Genomic DNA, 20,618 nt, shown 5'->3' on the forward strand with positions numbered 1-20,618 from the left:
CATTAGGCTAAATCATAAATAAACAGTTTTTAGGCTATTTTTCTTGTGTGTTTCACGTTTTCCAGCAGAAGGCGTAGACACCTAGGCTTGGTGTTGAAGATGAAGATGAAGAGTATKTCATCATAGACCAGAGTCACTGAGTTCCCTTTCAAAGGACAACAGGGCTAGATTGTTGAGACGTTCAGTCAGCTTGCAAGATCTGAGCGATGTGTTGATACGGCCTGTAGCAGAGAAGAGTATCCCAACACTTCATGAAGTCATAGGAAGAGTGATGCTGGCCCTTAGTAGTCTATTGATGTCCAAAACTTCAATAAGGGATGGGAATTCCTGACCTCCCCCACTGTCCGACGCCTTTGCTGAATAAACCCGTTTTAAATGTCTGGACTCATGAGTCTAGCGTTTTTGAGCAGCGGCTCTAGAAGATTTTGAATTTTTTGATCATATTTTGATATGAATAAAACAAATAAATGTGCCCTATTCACTCTTCACACTCCCTATGTTCACGTACTGCTATGTCCCRTTTATTACATATCCAGAACCACTTAATAGTTGTCGTGTAGCGGGAATAGAACAGTCATGTCAGAAAAGGAGATCCATGCCCTGCAATATTATTATGGTTTAGGCCTTAAAGTAAATACATATTTTAGGCGACATGCTGCTATGCGATCTCCTTACCAACCAACAACAAATGCATATGTTGCAGCCTATCGTTACTCTTACGCGTTCATGTTTTATCAGCCAACTATTATTATCATTCTCCTGCATCAAACATCTACATTTCTCCCAAAATACATAGAATTGCTTACAGTACAGTTTATCAACCGTTAGAAGTTGTGCATGCGCATGGTCTGAGATTTGCGTGGAGATACGCACACTTTACTTTCAAGATCAAAATGGTTAAATAGCAACATTTGCGGGAAAACCTGTGCACATAAGGTTTAGTCTTTTTTTTGTGCGGATGCACCTTTGATCAATTATGCCCCTGGCGCCGCTGGTGGCTGCAGCTGCTGCTGAGAGCAGCATTAAAAGGTGTGCAGACACGCACAGTATTTTGTCTTATTCTTAATACAGCGCGGCAAGCCCGAAACCTGCCCGGCCCAAAATCAATTATCCGAATTGGAGTCCGGCCCGTATAAGACAGTCGGGCCCCGTTGGTTTCGTCCTGAGAATGAGAACTCTATGCTGGAACAACCAACCCCGGCCAAGTGGGGGTTTGGGTGTTATTGATTACCCCCCCCCCCCCCCCTCTTCCAGATCCCGGTCCCCCAGCACATTCACAAGGAAACAACCCTTTGTGTCCCCCATCTGTTGCAGCATGTACACTCATGATCTCACAATAGGATGAGGGTGTGGGGAGAGGGGCAGCGACGGGGAGATCTAACTACTATTAGGGGGTGGCTGTGGACCTTTTGACAAGGCTACTAAGACTAGTCCGAATGCAAATGAGCTCTTTGGTTCTGATGAAGGTCATAGGGGAGGGAGGGTGCCAAGGCACGCGCCGGCCCTAAGACACTGGGGTGGAGGAAGGTGCGGGATGTGGGACTGTGGTAGACAGAAGCCCAATGCCGTTTCTCCCCCTTCTTCCTGAACTGTACATTTTACATTTGAACACTCCCCCCTCATAGATTTTTAGGGAACAGACTGGTGTAAGGAATGGGGGGAGAATTCCCTTTAGCAAAATGCAATCACCACTCTAATGCTTTTTGATGTTTAAAGTGAATTAGGTGAATGGGAGTGAATAAGTGTACTCTTTCATGGGAGAAAGGGGGTAAAAGCAATTGGGGTAGGGAGGAGGAGTTCATGGGAGAGAAGAGGAGGGAGAGAAAGCTGAAAAATTGAGGTTCTTTATATTTTTTGGGGGAAACATTTAATGTAATATCCAATCAAGACCAATTGGTGGTGCTATTCTACTTCACTGAGGCGGTCGAGGTTTCAAATAGGTCAGGGAAAAGTTTGTGTTTTCACAACGCAGGGAGGAGCAGACCAGTGGCGATTGGTTAACGATTTTCACTTTTCAATCTGTGATTGGCCCTGCCGATATAGCGGTGTGTGGGGAGGTTGTCTCGCCCCCCTCCTCTCGTCCTCACTACCCCATGCCATCCCCTATACACTCGGCGAGGTCCTACGCTGGTTGTCACATACTCTTTACTACGGCTTGAAATGTGACTCTCACAACACGGGTTTACCGACTGGAATGCACCGCTCTGTGACAACTGGAGGGATTTTTTGTGCGCGCAAATCCTGCGTGGTTCTCAGTGGATATAGGCTGTGTGGACTATACATTCCTGCCATGACTGTGGATTTGTTTGCGGTTTTATGGGTCATCATCACCACCACAGTTTCTGCGATGGAAGGTAGGCTAAATGATTGGAATTATCATTGCTCTGTTTTTATGGTAGGACCATGGAACGAAATTGAATAACGCTACGCGCCGGAGCTCCACTGGCTCTCTCGCGCTCTCTTTCCCATGGAACGCCACATTGTATCCGCGAGAGCGTGCGCTCTGTGCTGTCAAAAGGAATACAAGGGATGCGATCCTCTCAATCCCTGTCCAGTTATTTTATCATTCATCAGAATGGGATGGAAGAGTAGGGGTCTGTGGTGGTCTGGTTCTTCTGGGCTGCAGACAGTACAGTTAGACCATGTCCCGTTCTCTCTTCGACTACATGTATCCTGGCCATAATGTTTTCATTGCACTGTTAACATGGGGAGCCTACTTTTATTTGTTTTATTGTGGTATGTTATTGTGCTATAAGATAATTGGTCATCTTTCTAGGCTAGGCTACACTCTTAGAAAAAAGGTTCTGGATAGAACTTAAAATGGTTCTATTGCTTTTCATATATGGCACCCCTAAAGGTTCTATATAGAACCACTTTGTAGGGTTCTTTGATCAGAACCCCAGGGATTCTTCTTCACTGAACCAAAGTTGTTTCCGTTTAGAACCCTTGGGTTCCATATAGCGTTCTATAGATATCTTAACGTTCTATATATAGCGTTCTATATGGAACCAATTTCGGTTATATATAGAACCTTAATGGGCGCCATATTTGAAGCAAGCATAGAACCCTTATTCTCTAAGATAGTGTTTCAAAACTGATGTACAATCTGTGACTTAACCCGGAGAGATGCTTCTCCACCGGGCAAGTGTTGGCGCCTGAGTGTAGATCTCTCCTCTCAAAAACTCTGTGTGTTATTCGGGTCACGTCCTGTCRTAGGCGAATAATTAGTTTTTAGTGCCAACTCCGAGCAACAGTAGGATAAATATCAGGCGATTTTGAATTGGCGGAGGGATTTGATAGATAGCTGCTCAAACTGTTTAGCGACCGTAATGACTCCGCCAGATCAAACGATGCTGACTGGGTGACGGGTGGTGATGAGGCAGTTCCAGATCAGGACAATTAAAACAATAGGATCAATTTCTCTCTCTGTCTGTCTGGTCCTCTTTGGCACACAAATGCACACAGACAGACATACATACAGACATACCACACACACACTGTGTAGGCTAAATCAACAGACAAGTTTGCCATCATCATCAGTAGCTAAAAGCCATTCTTAGGCTTTAACTTACTTTCCATTTCCTGTGTAGAAGCCGAGGGACTAGAGCACTAGACATCCAGTATGTGATGCAGGCATATTATGCTACAGCCTTTTTGTTATGGAACATCTCCCTTTGCTTTCTTTGCTCACACTCTTGCCAAAGCAAATGGCCTGGTGTGGGTCTCTGCTTAACATAGACAAGTGGAATGAATTAAAGACTAGAAAGTGAAGTGGGTGTTACATGATCGTAGTATCTCTGTTTCATCTTTTTCCTTTGATAATGATTACAACTCTCAGGCTGCCAGGGTAGCTCAGTGTTGTAATCCAGTGGTGGCTGACAGCTTGCTTGTTTATATTTATTGTATTCTATCGCACCCACGCACGCACGCACGCACACACGCACACGCACACGCACGTGACCCATTGGACATCTTATCCGCTTCCCAAATCCCTGACAGTCGCTCTAAAGGTCTCTCTAGAAAGACAAAGCTGGCTATTGGGTTGAACAGATGGGTATGGGAGACACACTAGGTAACCCGGGCAACACGAGGGCTGAAAGTGATTTCCTTGTTTAGGCTGGTTAATTGAAAGGAGATTGTCTCACGGGCAGGTTAAGATGTTAACTGATCTGATCTCCAATCTGTTGCCCTCACTCTCTCTCTCTCTCTGTGTATGTGTGTGTGACAGCATACGGCCCTGGCCACATTATCCCTGCCCAGATCCGTGTCACCCTTAATCTGATTATCTGTCCCTAATCAACACATCAGTCCCGTAATCACAAACAATGTGACAGAGATCACTGTTTGTGTGTGTGTGTCTGGGGGCACCACTGACCATATGAACAGATTGGTGGTGATGAATAGAGAGTAGCCCCCCCCAATCAGTCTGCCAGGGGGAAGGGCTACAGCTGTGTTTGGGGGTCTCCCTAAACATGTTACTATAGCTGTGATAGGTTCAGGTTGGATATCATGATGCGATATTATGGAGCTACAGCTGGACATAAATTACTTTGCTACTTCTATAGATTTCAACCATCCGACTGACTGAACAACCTCTTACTGTGGTTGTCTCTATCCCCTGTCATGCTGTGTCATCTATACGGCTGACATCTATTATCTCTCCTCAATGGAGCGAGGGATGGAGCCAAAGTGGAGGATGAAGAGTGGATGGCTAAACAGAGCATTAGAGCTGAGCAGCGGGCGAGTGTATGGAAGGTGGACGAGGTCATCTGAACCGTGTTGCTCCCGGCAACCCCATGTTTGTGTAAAGGGGGTGGTTTTGCGAAACTCGACTGAGATCTGAAGACTCGCGTTAACTCCCTAGGCTGAGATGTGGGGGATGGCAGCAGACACACAGTGACTGTCTGTCTGACTGATGGCAGCCATGGCTTCACTGAAAGATCAAGATGTCACAGAGACCAGGGCAGAATACCCTGATCCTATCAACTGTTATGGTTATGGGACGTGAGGACTGGCTGGCTGTAGCTGTGGGTACTTGTGAGGGATAGTTTGCGGGCTTTGTGGATGCAACCACCCACTGACACAGGCATGTACGCATGCACACACACACACACACACACACACACACACACACACACACACACACACACACACACACACACACACACACACACACACACCATGGCAGAGGTGAGGAGAGGAGAGGAAACAGTAGATAAATTCTGCCTGATCACTAGAAATAGACAGCGATTTTGGATGTTTGAACATTTCCTGAGAACGTTGATATACTCTATGCCTACTTCGGGCACTCAAAACAACAAAAGATTTAAAGGAATAACCAGCACCAGGCATGAACTCACGAAGCTCGGAGCCGGAGCGCGCTGCTTGGAACACTGATCCTCCACACTTCACAATGCTCTAGTAAGACATGACAATACTTGATGATCGTTTTAATTATTTTGTTTTACGCCTTTCCCAAACCATAGCCCTAACCTTAACCACTCGGAATGAATACCTAAACTTAACCCTTTGAGTGGTTTCTGTTTTAACCCTGTAAACATGCGGAATTAACCCTGTMACCACGCAAAATGAATGCGTCAAAAATAGGAATCCAGCCGTAAACTGTCGACTTTCGAAGGGAAACTATGAGAACTTGTTGGATAAGTCACCATGCGCTATAGCTGGGCGGAAGGAGGGAGGAGAGAGGAGAGGAGATGCATTTGCATGCCATTAGAGAAAAATACATGTGCAGTGTTCCATTTCTCCCTCTCTCCCTCCCTCTCTCTGTCTCTCTGTTGCTCTCTTTCTCTACCCCCTCTCTCTCCCCTTCCTCCCTTTCTCTCTGTGTTTATTTGTTCATTCATTTGTTTATTTGGATATCCATTAGCTTTTGCAGAAGCAGCAGCAACTCTTCTGTGCATCTGTGTATCATTATTTACAACAGCAGTGGTCATTTCCCACCACATACAGAGCCAGCACTTATTTATGTTTGCTCTTAAACCAATTAAGCCTGCTTAGCTGACTGGGAGAGAGAAAGGGATGGATGGAGGGAGGAGGAGAGACTGGAGTAGATAGATGGAGGGGTAGTGAGTGAAAGAGGAGGGGAAGAGAAAGAAGAGGGGGAGAGAAATGGATGAGGGACAGAGAGAGGACATGTGAAAGAGGGGGAGGGAGAGGGAGAAAGATCGAGAGAGACAGAAAGAGGGGGAGCGGTGGGAGAGAGAACGGGAGAGATGGATGTGGTGACAGGGAGGCACCAAACCCAAACCCACTGGAACCAACCAGATCCTCCATTAACTACTGTAGCTGGGGACTGGCTGCTTCGGTACTGGACACATTCATCAACTCCAGCAGCGAACCAGAGAGAGCAGGGAGAAGGAGAGGGAGATACACTGGGTGAGAGAGAGTGAGGGAGAGAGAGAGAGAGAGAGAGAGAGGGCAGGAGCAAAGAACTACCATGATCATGAAGTCATCCATTTCGAAGCAGGCCAGTGAGGACAAGCTGAGGCTGATGATAGCAAATCCAACAACCTGTGTGTGTGTGTGTATTGTTGTTGTGTGTGTCTGTGCTGTGTGTGTGGTGTGTGTGTGTTCTGTGTGTTGTGTGTGTGTGTGTGTGTGTGTGTGTGTGTGTGTGTGTGTGTGTGTGTGTGTGTGTGTGTGTGTGTGTGTGGTGTGTGTGTGTGTGTGTGTGTGTGTGTGTGTGTGTGTGTGTGTGTGTGTGTGTGTGTGTGTGTGTGTGTGTGTGTGTGTGTTGTGTGTGTGTCTGTGTGTCTGTGTGTGTGGGTGCGTGGGTACGTGGGGTGTGGGTGCGTATGTACGTGGGTGTGGGTGCGTGTGCGTGAGTGAGAGTTGAAATCTCCAACCCAGAAGACAACAGGCGTGTATGTAGTAATCAGTCCCAGAGGAATTAAATACCAGTGATGCTGTAATGCCACCTCCCCAGTGGCACAATGGATTAGCGATTATAACAATTATTACATGTTTATGCATGAGTAGCTAATAATGATTCGCTTCAAGCACCATAACAACTGCCAGTCAAACCAACACATATTCTGCGTCATATCAGTCCCCAGTTTAATGCTGACCCAATTCCCTGTACAGAGTATCTGTATGGTATCTGGCTAAGAGTAGAGCAGCAATAGAATAGGTTCAGCGAACAGACAGGCTTTTGTGCAAATATAATTGACTGTTTTTTTTGTGTGCATGTGTTTGAGAGGGAGAAGAAGAGCGAGGGAGAGAGAGACAGAGAGAGAGGGAGAGAGAGACTGAGAGAGGGAGAGAGAGAGACTGAGAGAGAGGGAGAGAGAGACTGAGAGAGAGGGAGAGAGAGAGACTGAGAGAGAGAGAGGGAGAGAGAGACTGAGAGAGAGGAGAGAGACTGGAGAGAGGAGAGAGAGACTGAGAGAGAGGGAGAGAGACCGTGACCCATCTGTGATGGAAAGAGAGAAGTCACTAATGGATGTGTAGATCAGTCCCCACCTCTCATTTCCTCTCTCCAAATGGACGACTGTAAAAAAAAAGAGAAAAAACAGCCTATTCTGTACAGAATGGAGTGGGGAAACACAGTGTCACATGTAATGTGGCGTGTGTGTGTGTGTGTTCATGAGTGTGTGTGAGTGTGTGGGTGTGTGTGAGTGTGTGTGGGCCTGTATCCACCTTCGCTACAGGGTTAGTGCTGATTTGCTGACCTTATAATGATGTGTGAAGTAGAATGCTAGTTTCTGTGTGAAAATATGTGTGAAAATAGCCCCCTAGCCTTGCCAGTATAGGCCTTGTGGTTATGGTCTGCCTCCTGGCCAGCCACTGTTGACTGAGAGCATGATGACTGAGATCATTATGGAGACCATGATGACTGAGCATCATGATGAACCATGATGCTGAGACCACGAACTGAGACCATGATGACTGAGACCATGATGACTGACCATGACTGAGACCATGATGACTGAGACCATGATGACTGAGACCATGATGACTGAGACCATGATGACTGAGACCATACTGAGACCATGATGACTGAGACCATGATGACTGAGACACGACTGAGACCATGATGACTGAGACCACGAACTGAGAACATGATGACTGAGACCATGATGACTGAGACCATGATGACTGAGACCATGATGACTGAGACCCATGATGACTGAGACCATGACTTGAGACCATGATGACTGAGGACCATGATGACTGAGACCATGATGACTGAGACCATGATGACTGAGACCAGATGACTGAGACCGATGACTGAGACATGATGACTGAGACCATGATGACTGAGACCACGACTGAGACCATGATGACTGAGACCACGACTGAGAACATGATGACTGAGACCATGATGACTGAGACCATGATGACTGAGACCATGATGACTGAGACCATGATGACTGAGACCATGATGAGACCATGATGACTGAACCATGATGACTGAGACCAGACTGAGACCAGACTGAGACCATGTGACTGAGACCACGACTGAGAACATGATGACTGAGACCTGATGACTGAGACCATGATGACCATGATGACTGAGACCATGATGACTGAGACGATGATGACATGATGACTGAGACCTGATGACTGAGACCATGACTGAGACCATGATGACTGAGCCATGATGGACTGAGACCATGACTGAGACCACTGATGACTGAGACCATGATGACTGAGACCACGACTGAGACAGCATGGACTGAGACCTGATGACTGAGACCATGACTGAGGCCATGTGACTGAGACCATGATGACTGAGACCATGATGAGTCCATGTGACTGGACCATGATGACTGAGACCATGACTGAGAACATGATGACTGAGACCATGATGTGACTGAGACCATGATGACTGAGACCATGATGACTGAGACCCATGATGACTGAGACCATGACTGAGACCATGATGGACTGAGACCATGATGACTGAGAACACGACTGAGACCATGATGACTGAGACCTGATGACTGGACCATGACTGAGCATGTGATGAGACATGACTGAGCCATGACTGAGACCATGATGACTGAACCATGATGACTGAGACACGACTGAGACCATGATGACTGAGACAGACTGGGACCATGATGACTGAAACCATGATGACTGATCCATGATGAGACCATGATGACTGAGACCATGATGACTGAGACCATGAATGAGACCATGATGACTGAGGACCATGATGACTGAAACCATGATGAGACCATGATGACTGAGACCATACTGAGACCATGATGACTGAAACCATGACTGGGAACCATGATGACTGAAACCATGATGACTGATCCCATGAATGAGACCATGATGACTGAGACCATGATGACTGAGACCATGATGACTGAGACCATGATGACTGAGACATGAATGAGACCATGATGACTGAGACCATGATGACTGAAACCATGAATGAGACCATGATGACTGAAACCATGATGACTGAGACCATGATGACTGAGACCATGATGACTGAGAACCATGAATGAGACCATGATGACTGAAACCAATGATGACTGATACCATGACTGAGACCATGATGACTGAGACCATGATGAACCATGATGACTGGAAACCATGACTGAGACCATGATGACTGAGACCGATGATGAGAGACTGAGACCAATGAGACTGAGACCATGATGACTGAGACCACGACTGAGACCATGATGACTGAGACCATGACGAAGACCATGATGACTGAACCAATGGACTGGGACCATGATGACTGAAACCATGACTGAGACCATGTGACTGAGACCATGACTGAGACCATGATGACTGAGAACCCATGACTGGGGACCATGATGACTGAAACCTGATGACTGAGACCATTGATGACTGCGTGACCATGATGACTGAGACCATGATGACTGACCATGATGAGACCATGGATGACTGAGACCATGATGACTGAACCATGATGACTGAGCCATGATGAGAGACCTGATAGACCATGGACTGAGACCATGATGACTGAAACCATGACTGAGACCATGATGACTGAGACCATGATGACTGAAACCCATGATATGAGACCATGATGACTGAAACCATGATGACTGATACCATGACTGAGACCATGATGACTGAGACCATGACTGGGACCATGAGATTGTGACTGAAAACCGATGACTGAGACCGATGAATGATTGGGACCATGATGACTGATCCATGACTGAGACCATGATGACTGGAAAGACCATGATGACTGAGACCATGACTGAGAGACATGATGACTGAGACCATGACTGAGACCATGATGGACTGAGACCATGATGACTGAACCATGACTGAGACCATGAGACTGAGCATCATGACTGAGTCCATGACGATGACCATGACTGACATGACTGAGACCATGATGACTGACTACCATGACTGAAACCATGATGACTGAGACCATGATGACTGAGCATGATGACTGATCCATGAATGAGACCATGATGACTGAAGACCATGACTGAGACCATGATGACTGAGACCATGCTGACTGAGACCATGATGACGACCATGACTGAGACATGATGACTGATACCATCATGACTGAGACCATTGATGACTGGAGACCATGATGACTGATCCCATGGACATGAGACCATGATGACTGAGACCATGATGACTGAGACCATGATGACTGAAACATGGACTGAGACCATGACTGGATGAGATCATGACTGAGCCATGATGACTGAGACCATGACTGAGACATGATGACTGAACATGACTGAACCATGATGACGAGACCATGATGACTGAGACCATGTGAGAGACCTGATTGATGAGACCTGACTGGAGACTATGATTGACTGAGAACATGATGATGAGCCCGTGGATGATGAGACCATGACTGAGACCATGATGACTGAGACCATGATGACTGAGACGATGATGACTGAGACCATGTGACTGAGACCATGATGACTGAGACCATGATGACCTGAGCGGACTATGATGACTGAGACCATGATGACTGAGCCATGATGACTGAAGACCATGATGACTGAGACCATGGATGACTGAGACCATGATGACTGAGACCCTGATGACTGAGACATGATGACTGAGACCATGATGACTGAGACCAGTGATGACTGAGGTCATGTTGACTGAGACCATGATGACTGAGACCATGACTGAGGACCATGATGACTGGAGCGACCTGATGACTGAGCATGTTGACTGAGACCATGATGACTGAGACCATGACTGAGACATGATGACTGAGACCAGTGATGACTGAGGACATGTGGATACAGACCATGGATACTGAGACCATGACTGAAGACCATGATGACTGAGACCTGGACTGAGACATTGGACTGAGACCCATGTGACTGAGACCTGAAGGACTGAGGCATGTTGACTGAGACCATGATGACTGAGACCATGACTGAGACCATGATGACTGAGACCGTGATGACTGAACCATGTTGACTGAGACCATGATGACTGAGACCTGATGACTGGAGGCATGGGCTGAGACCATTTGACTGAGACCCGACTGAGACCATGATGACTGAGACCATGATGACTGAAGACCATGATGACTGAAACCATGATGACTGAGACCATGAGACTGAGACCATGATGACTGAGACCATGACTGAGACCATGATGACTGAGACCATGACTGAGACCATGATGACTGAGACCATGATGACTGAGACCGTGCATGACTGAGTCCATGACTGAGACCATGATTGACTAGACCATTGATGACTCTGAGTCCATGACTGAACATGATGACTGAGACCTGATGACTGAGTCCATATGATGACTGCAGACCATGATGACTGAGACCGATGACTGAGCCATGATGACTGAGACCATGATGACTGAGAACCATGACTGAGACCATGATGATTGACTGAGAGGAGACCCATGATGACTGAGATCCATGAACTGATGAGACCATGATGACTGAGACCATGTGATGACTGATCCATGACTAGACCATGTGACTGAGGACCATGTGACGTGAGACCATTGATGACTGAGACCATGACTGAGAGCCGATGACTTAGACCATGATGACTGAGACCATGATGCTGAGACCATGATGACTGAACCGATGACTGAGACCATGGGACTAAGACCATGACTGAGACCATGGATGACTGAGGACCATGATGACTGAGACCCATGACTGAGACCATGGACTGAGACCAGATTACGAGGCATGACTAGACCATGACTGAGACCCATGTTGGACTGAGAACCATGATGACTGAAGACCATGATGACTGAAACCATGATGACTGCCATGACTAGACCATGTGACTGAAGACCATGATTGACTGAGACCATGATGGACTGAACACCATGCATGACTGACGCCATGATGATAGACCATGATTGATGACCATGATGAGGACCATGATGACTGAGACCATGACTGAGGACCATGTGACTGAGACCAGATGACTGAGACCATGATGACTAGACCATGACTAGACCATGTTGACTCGAGACCATGTGACTGAGGCCATGATGACTGAGACCATGATGACTGAGACCATGACTTAGACCATGTCTGAGACTGAGACCATGACTGACATGAGACCATGATGACTGAGTCCATGACTGAGACCATTGACTGAGACCATGATGACTGACCATGACTGTAAACCATTTGACTGGGAGGACCATGTTGACTGAGACCATGATTGACTGATGACCATGATGACTGAGACCATGATGACTGAGACCATGACTAGACATGTTGACTGAGACCATTGATGACTGGAGACCCATGATGACTGACAGCCATGATGACGGATGTCCATGACTGAGACCATGAGTGACTGAGACCATGATGACTGAGACCTGATGACTGAGCCATGACTGATCACCATGTGACTGAGACCATGATGACTGAGACCATGATTGACTGACCATGATGACATTTGACTGAGACCATGTTTGACTGAGACCTGGATGACTGAGACCAGAGACTGACTGAAGGACCATGTGACTGAGACCATGATGACTGAGACCATGATGATGGCATGATGAGACATGTTGGGAACCATGATGACTGAACCATGATGACTGAGTCCATGACTGAGACCATGGACTGAGACCATGATGACTGAGACCTGATGACTGACCATGTGACTTAACTGATGACTGAGACCATGAGACTGACACCATGATGACTGATTCCATGACTGCAGAGACGATATGACTGAGACCATGATGACTGAGCCATGATGACTTGAGACCATGCATGACTGAGACCATATGACCTGAGAGACGCTGATTGACTGAGACCATTGATGACTGAGAACCATGACTGAGACCATGATGACTGAGACCATGATGAGACTGAGACCATGATGACTGAGAACATGATGACTGAGACCATATGACTTGATTCCATGACTTAGGACCATCGTTGACTGAGACCATGTTGACTGAGACCATGATGACTGAGATCATGATGACTGAGTCCATGACTTAGACCATGTTGACTGAGACCATGTTGACTGAGACCATGATGACTGAGACCATGATGACTGAGTCCATGACTTAGACCATGTTGACTGAGACCATGATGACTGAGACCATGACTCCATTTCCTCTCTCCAAATGGACGACTGTAAAACAAAAAGAGAAAAAAAACAGCCTATTCTGTACAGAATGGAGTGGGGAAACACAGTGTCACATGTAATGTGCTGTGTTGTGTGTGTGTTCATGAGTGTGTGTGAGTGTGTGGGTGTGTGTGAGTGTGTGTGGGCCTGTATCCACCTTCCCTACAGGGTTAGTGCTGATTGCTGACCTATAATGATGTGTGAAGTAGAATGCTAGTTTCTGTGTGAAAATATGTGTGAAAATAGCCCCCTAGCCTTGCCAGTATAGGCCTTGTGGTTATGGTCTGCCTCCTGGCCAGCCACTGTTGACTGAGAGCATGATGACTGAGCATCATTATGGAGACCATGATGACTGAGCATCATGATGGAGACCATGATGACTGAGACCACGACTGAGACCATGATGACTGAGACCATGATGACTGATCCATGACTGAGACCATGATGACTGAGACCATGATGACTGAGACCATGATGACTGAGACCATGATGACTGAGACCATATGACTGAGACCATGATGACTGAGACCAGATGACTGAGACCACGACTGAGACCATGATGACTGAGACCACGACTGAGACCATGATGACTGAGACCATGATGACTGAGACCATGATGACTGAGACCATGATGACTGAGACCATGATGACTGAGACCATGACTGAGACCATGATGACTGAGACCAGGTGAGATGACTGCTGAGACCATGATGACTGAGACCATGATGACTGAGACCATGATGACTGAGACCATGACTGAGACCATGATGACTGAGACCTATACGAGACCACGACTGAGACCATGATGACTGAGACACGACTGAGAACATGATGACTGAGACCATGATGACTGAGACCATGAGACGAGACCATGATGACTGAGACCATGATGACTGAGACCATGACTGAGACCATGATGACTGAGACCATGATGGACTGAGACCATGATGACTGAGACCACGACTGAGACCATGAGACTGAGACCACGACTGAGAACATGATGACTGAGACCGTGATGACTGAGACCATGACTGAGACCATGATGACTGAGACCATGTATGACTGAGACCACGACTGAGACCATGATGACTGAGACCGTGATGACTGAGACCATGACTGGACCATGATGACTGAGACCATGATGACTGAGAACCATGACTGAGACCATGATGACTGAGACCATGATGACTGAGACCACGACTGAGACATGATGACTGAGACCGTGATGACTGAGACCATGACTGAGGTCATGTTGACTGAGACCATGATGACTGAGACCATGACTAGGTCATGTTGACTGAGACCATGATGACTGAGACCATGACTGAGAAACATGATGACTGAGACCATGATGACTGAGACCATGATGACTGAGACCATGATGACTGAGACCATGATGACTGAGACCATGACTGAGACCATGATGACTGAGACCATTGATGACTGAGACCACGACTGAGACCATGATGACTGAGACCGTGATGACTGAGACCATGACTGAGGTCATGTTGACTGAGACCAATGTTGACTGAGACCATGACTGAGACCATGATGACTGAGACCATGATGACTGAGACCACGACTGAGACCATGATGACTGAGACCAACGACTGGGACCATGATGACTGAAACCATGATGACTGATCCATGAATGAGACCATGATGACTGAGACCATTGATGACTGAGACCATGAATGAGACCATGATGACTGAGACCATGATGACTGAAACCATGAATGAGACCATGGATGACTGAGACCATGACTGAGACCATGATGACTGAAACCATGACTGGGACCATGATGACTGAAACCATGATGACTGATCCCATGAATGAGACCATGATGACTGAGACCATGATGACTGAGACCATGATGACTGAGACCATGATGACTGAGACCATAATGAGACCACCTGATGACTGAGACCATGATGACTGAAACCATGAATGAGACCATGATGACTGAAAACCATGATGACTGAAGGGACCAATGATGACTGAGACCATGATGACTGAAACCATGAATGAGACCATGATGACTGAAACCATGATGACTGATACCATGACTGAGACCATGATGACTGAGACCATGACTGAGACCATGATGACTGAAACCATGACTGAGACCATGATGACTGAGACCATGATGACTGAGACCATGACTGAGACCATGATGACTGAGACCACGACTGAGACCATGATGACGTGAGACCATGACTGAGACCATGATGACTGAAACCATGACTGGGGACCATGATGACTGAAACCATGACTGAGACCATGATGACTGAGACCATGACTGAGACCATGATGACTGAAACCATGACTGGGACCATGATGACTGAAAACCATGACTGAGACCAATGATGCGGACCATGATGACTGAGACCATGATGACTGATCCCATGAATGAGACCATGAGACTGAGGACCATGATGACTGAGACCATGATGACTGAGACCATGATGACTGAGACCATGAATGAGACCATGATGACTGAGACCATGATGGACTGAAACCCATGACTGAGACCATGATGACTAGAAACCATGATGACTGAAACCATGAAGGACCATGATGACTAAACCGATGATGACTGATACCATGACTGAGGACCATGATGACTGAGACCATGACTGAGACCATGATGACTGGAAACCATGACTGAGACCATGATGACTGGACCATGATGACTGACCATGACTGAGACCATGATGATGAACCATGATGACTGAGACGTGACTAGACCATGATGACTGAGACCATGACTGAGACCATGATGACTGAGACCATGATGACTGAAACCAGTGACTGAGACCATGATGACTGAGATCATGACTGAGTCCATGATGACTGAGACCATGACTGAGACCATGATGACTGATACCATGACTGAAACCATGATGACTGAGAACCATGATGACTGAGACCATGATGACTGATCCCATGAATGAGACCATGATGACTGAGACCATGACTGAGGACCATGATGACTGAGACCATGATGACTAGACCATGATGACTGATCCCATGACTGAGACCATGATGACTGATACCATGATGACTGAGACCATGATGACTGAGACCATGATGACTGATCCCATGACTGAGACCATGATGGACTGAGACCATGATGACTGAGACCATGATGACTGAAACCATGACTGAGACCATGATGACTGAGATCATGACTGAGTCCATGATGACTGAGACCATGACTGAGACCATGATGACTGATACCATGACTGAAACCATGATGACTGAGACCATGAGTGACTGAGAACATGATGATTGAGACCATGATGATTGAGAGCCTTGACTGAGACTATGATGACTGAGAACATGATGACTGAGCCCGTGATGATTGAGACTGACTGAGACCATGATGACTGAGACATGATGACTGAGACCATGATGACTGAGACCATGTTGACTGAGACCATGATGACTGAGACCATGATGACTGAGGACTATGATGACTGAGACCATGATGACTGAGACCATGATGACTGAGACCATGATGACTGAGGCCATGAATGAGACATGATGGACATGATGGACCGTTATGACTGAGATCATGTATGACTGAGACCATGATGACTGAGACCGTGAAGACTGAGGTCATTGTTGACTGAGACCCATGATGACTGAGACCATGACTGAGACCATGATGGACTGAGACCGTGATGACTGAGGTCATGTTGACTGAGACCATGTGACTGAGACCATGACTGAGACCATGATGACTGAGACCTGATGACTGAGACATGTTGACTGAGACCATGATGACTGAGACCATGACTGAGACCATGATGACGTGAGACCGTGATGACGAGATCAGTTGACTGAGACCATGATGTGACTGAGACCGCTGAAGACTGAGGTCATGTTGACTGAGACCATGATGACTGAGACCATGACTGAGACCATGATGACTGAGACCGTGATGACTGAGATCATGTTGACTGAGACCATGATGACTGAAGACCGTGATGACTGAGGTCATGTTGCCTGAGACCATGATGACTGAGACCATGACTCAGACCATGATGATGAAAAGGGACCATGATGACTGAGACCATGACTGAGACCAGATGACTGAGACCGTGGATGACTGAGTCATTGTGACTGAGACCATGACTGAGACCATGATGACTGAGACCATGACTGAGACCATGATGACTGAGACCATGATGACTGAGACCGTGATGACTGAGTCCATGACTGAGACCATGATGACTGAGACCATGATGACTGAGTCCATGACTGAGAAACATGATGACTGAGACCATGATGACTGAGTCCATGATGACTGAGACCATGATGACTGAGACCATGACTGAGACCATGATGACTGAGACCATGATGACTGAGACCATGACTGAGACCATGATGACTGAGACCATGATGACGGAGTCCATGACTGAGACCGATGATGACTGAGACCATGATGACTGATTCCATGACTTAGACCATGTTGACTGGAGACCATGTTGACTGAGACCATGATGACTGAGACCATGATGACTGAGTCCATAACTTAGACCAGTGACTGAGACCATGTTGGACTGAGACCATGATGACTGAGACCATTATGACTGAGTCCATGACTTAGACCATGTTGACTGAGACCATGATGACTGAGACCATGATGACTGAGTCCATGACTGAGACCATGGTGACTGAGACCATGATGACTGAGTCCATGACTTAGACCATGTTGACTGAGACCATGTTGAACTGAGACCATGATGACATGAGACCATGATGACTGAGGACCATGATGACTGAGTCCATGACTTAGACCATGTTGACTGAGACCATGTTGACTGAGACCATGATGACTGAACCATGATGACTGAGTCCATGACTTAGACCAGTGACTGAGACCATGTGACTGAGACCATGATGACTGAGTCCATGACTGAGACCATGTTGACTGAGACCATGATGACTGAGACCATGATGACTGAGTCCATGACTTAGACCATGTTGACTGAGACCATGTTGACTGAGTCCATGATGACTGAGACCATGATGACTGAGTCCATGACTTAGACCATGTTGACTGAGACCATGATGACTGAGACCATGATGACTGAGTCCATGACTGAGACCATGTTGACTGAGACCATGATGACTGAGTCCATGACTTAGACCATGTTGACTGAGACCATGTTGACTGAGACCATGATGACTGAGACCATGATGACTGAGACCATGATGACTGAGTCCATGACTTAGACCATGTTGACTGAGACCATGTTGACTGAGACCATGATGACTGAGACCATGATGACTGAGTCCATGACTTAGACCATGTTGACTGAGACCATGATGACTGAGACCATGATGACTGAGTCCATGACTGAGACCATGTTGACTGAGACCATGATGACTGAGACCATGATGACTGAGTCCATGACTTAGACCATGTTGACTGAGACCATGTTGACTGAGACCATGATGACTGAGACCATGATTGACTGAGTCCATGACTTAGACCATTTGACTGAGACCATGATGACTGAGACCATGATGACTGAGTCCATGACTGAGACCATGTTGACTGAGACCATGATGACTGAGACCATGATGACTGAGTCCATGACTGAGACCATGTTGACTGAGACCATGTTGACTGAGACCATGATGACTGAAGCCAGGACTAGACTGTGATGACTGAGACCATGATGACTGACACCATGATGACTGAGTCCATGACTGAGAAACATGATGACTGAGACCATGATGACTGAGTCCATGATGACTGAGACCATGATGACTGAGACCATGACTGAGACCATGATGACTGAGACCATGATGACTGAGACCATGACTGAGACCATGAATGACTGAGACCATCATGACTGAGACCATGATGACTGAGAACCATGATGACTGAGACCATGATGACTGATTCCATGACTTAGACCATGTTACTGAGACCATGTTACATGAGACCATGATGACTGAGGACCATGATGACTGAGTCCATGACTTAGACCATGTTGACTGAGACCATGTTGACTGAACCATGATGACTGAGACCATGATGACTGAGTCCATGACTTAGACCATGTTGACTGAGACCATGATGACTGAGACCATGATGAACTGAGTCCATGACTGAGACCATGTTGACTGAGACCATGATGACTGAGTCCATGACTTAGACCATGTTGACTGAGACCATGTTGACTGAGACCATGATGACTGAGACCATGATGACTGAGACCATGATGACTGAGTCCATGACTTAGACCATGTTGACTGAGACCATGTTTGACTGAGACCATGATGACTGAGACCATGATGACTGAGTCCATGACTTAGACCATGTTGACTGAGACCATGATGACTGAGACCATGATGACTGAGTCCATGGACTGAGACCATGTTGACTTAGACCATGATGACTGAACCATGATGACTTAGTCATGACTTAGACCATGTTGACTGAGACCATGTTGACTGAGACCATGAATGACTGAGACCATGATGACTGAGTCCATGACTTAGACCATGTTGACTGAGACCATGATGACTGAGACCATGATGACTGAGTCCATGACTGAGACCATGTTGGACTGAGACCATGATGACTGGAGTCCATGACTTAGACCATGTGACTGAGAACCATGTTGACTGAGACCATGATGACTGAGACCATGATGACTGAGACCATGATGACTGAGTCCATGACTTAGACCATGTTGACTGAGACCATGTTGACTGAGACCATGATGACTGAGACCATGATGACTGAGTCCATGACTTAGACCATGTTGACTGAGACCATGAGAGCTGAGACCATGATGACTGAGTCCATGACTGAGACCATGTTGACTGGAAGACCATGATGACTGAGATCATGATGACTGAGGCCATGACTTAGACCATGTTGACTGAGGACCATGTTGACTGAGACCATGATGACTGAGACCATGATGAACTAGAGTCCATGTGGACTTGAGACCATGTTGAGCTGAGACCATGATGACTGAGACCATGATGACTGACGT

General features: G+C 46.7%; 1 pseudogene; it reads left to right on the plus strand.

Moving 5' to 3' along the window:
- Nucleotides 1-2,083: 2,083 nt before the first annotated feature.
- The window catches only part of LOC111956601 (ephrin type-B receptor 1-like), a 320,496-nt pseudogene continuing 301,961 nt past the window's right edge, over nt 2,084-20,618 (plus strand).

Source organism: Salvelinus sp. IW2-2015, linkage group LG32 (genome assembly GCF_002910315.2).
Source record: "Salvelinus sp. IW2-2015 linkage group LG32, ASM291031v2, whole genome shotgun sequence".
NCBI lineage: Eukaryota > Metazoa > Chordata > Actinopteri > Salmoniformes > Salmonidae > Salvelinus > Salvelinus sp. IW2-2015.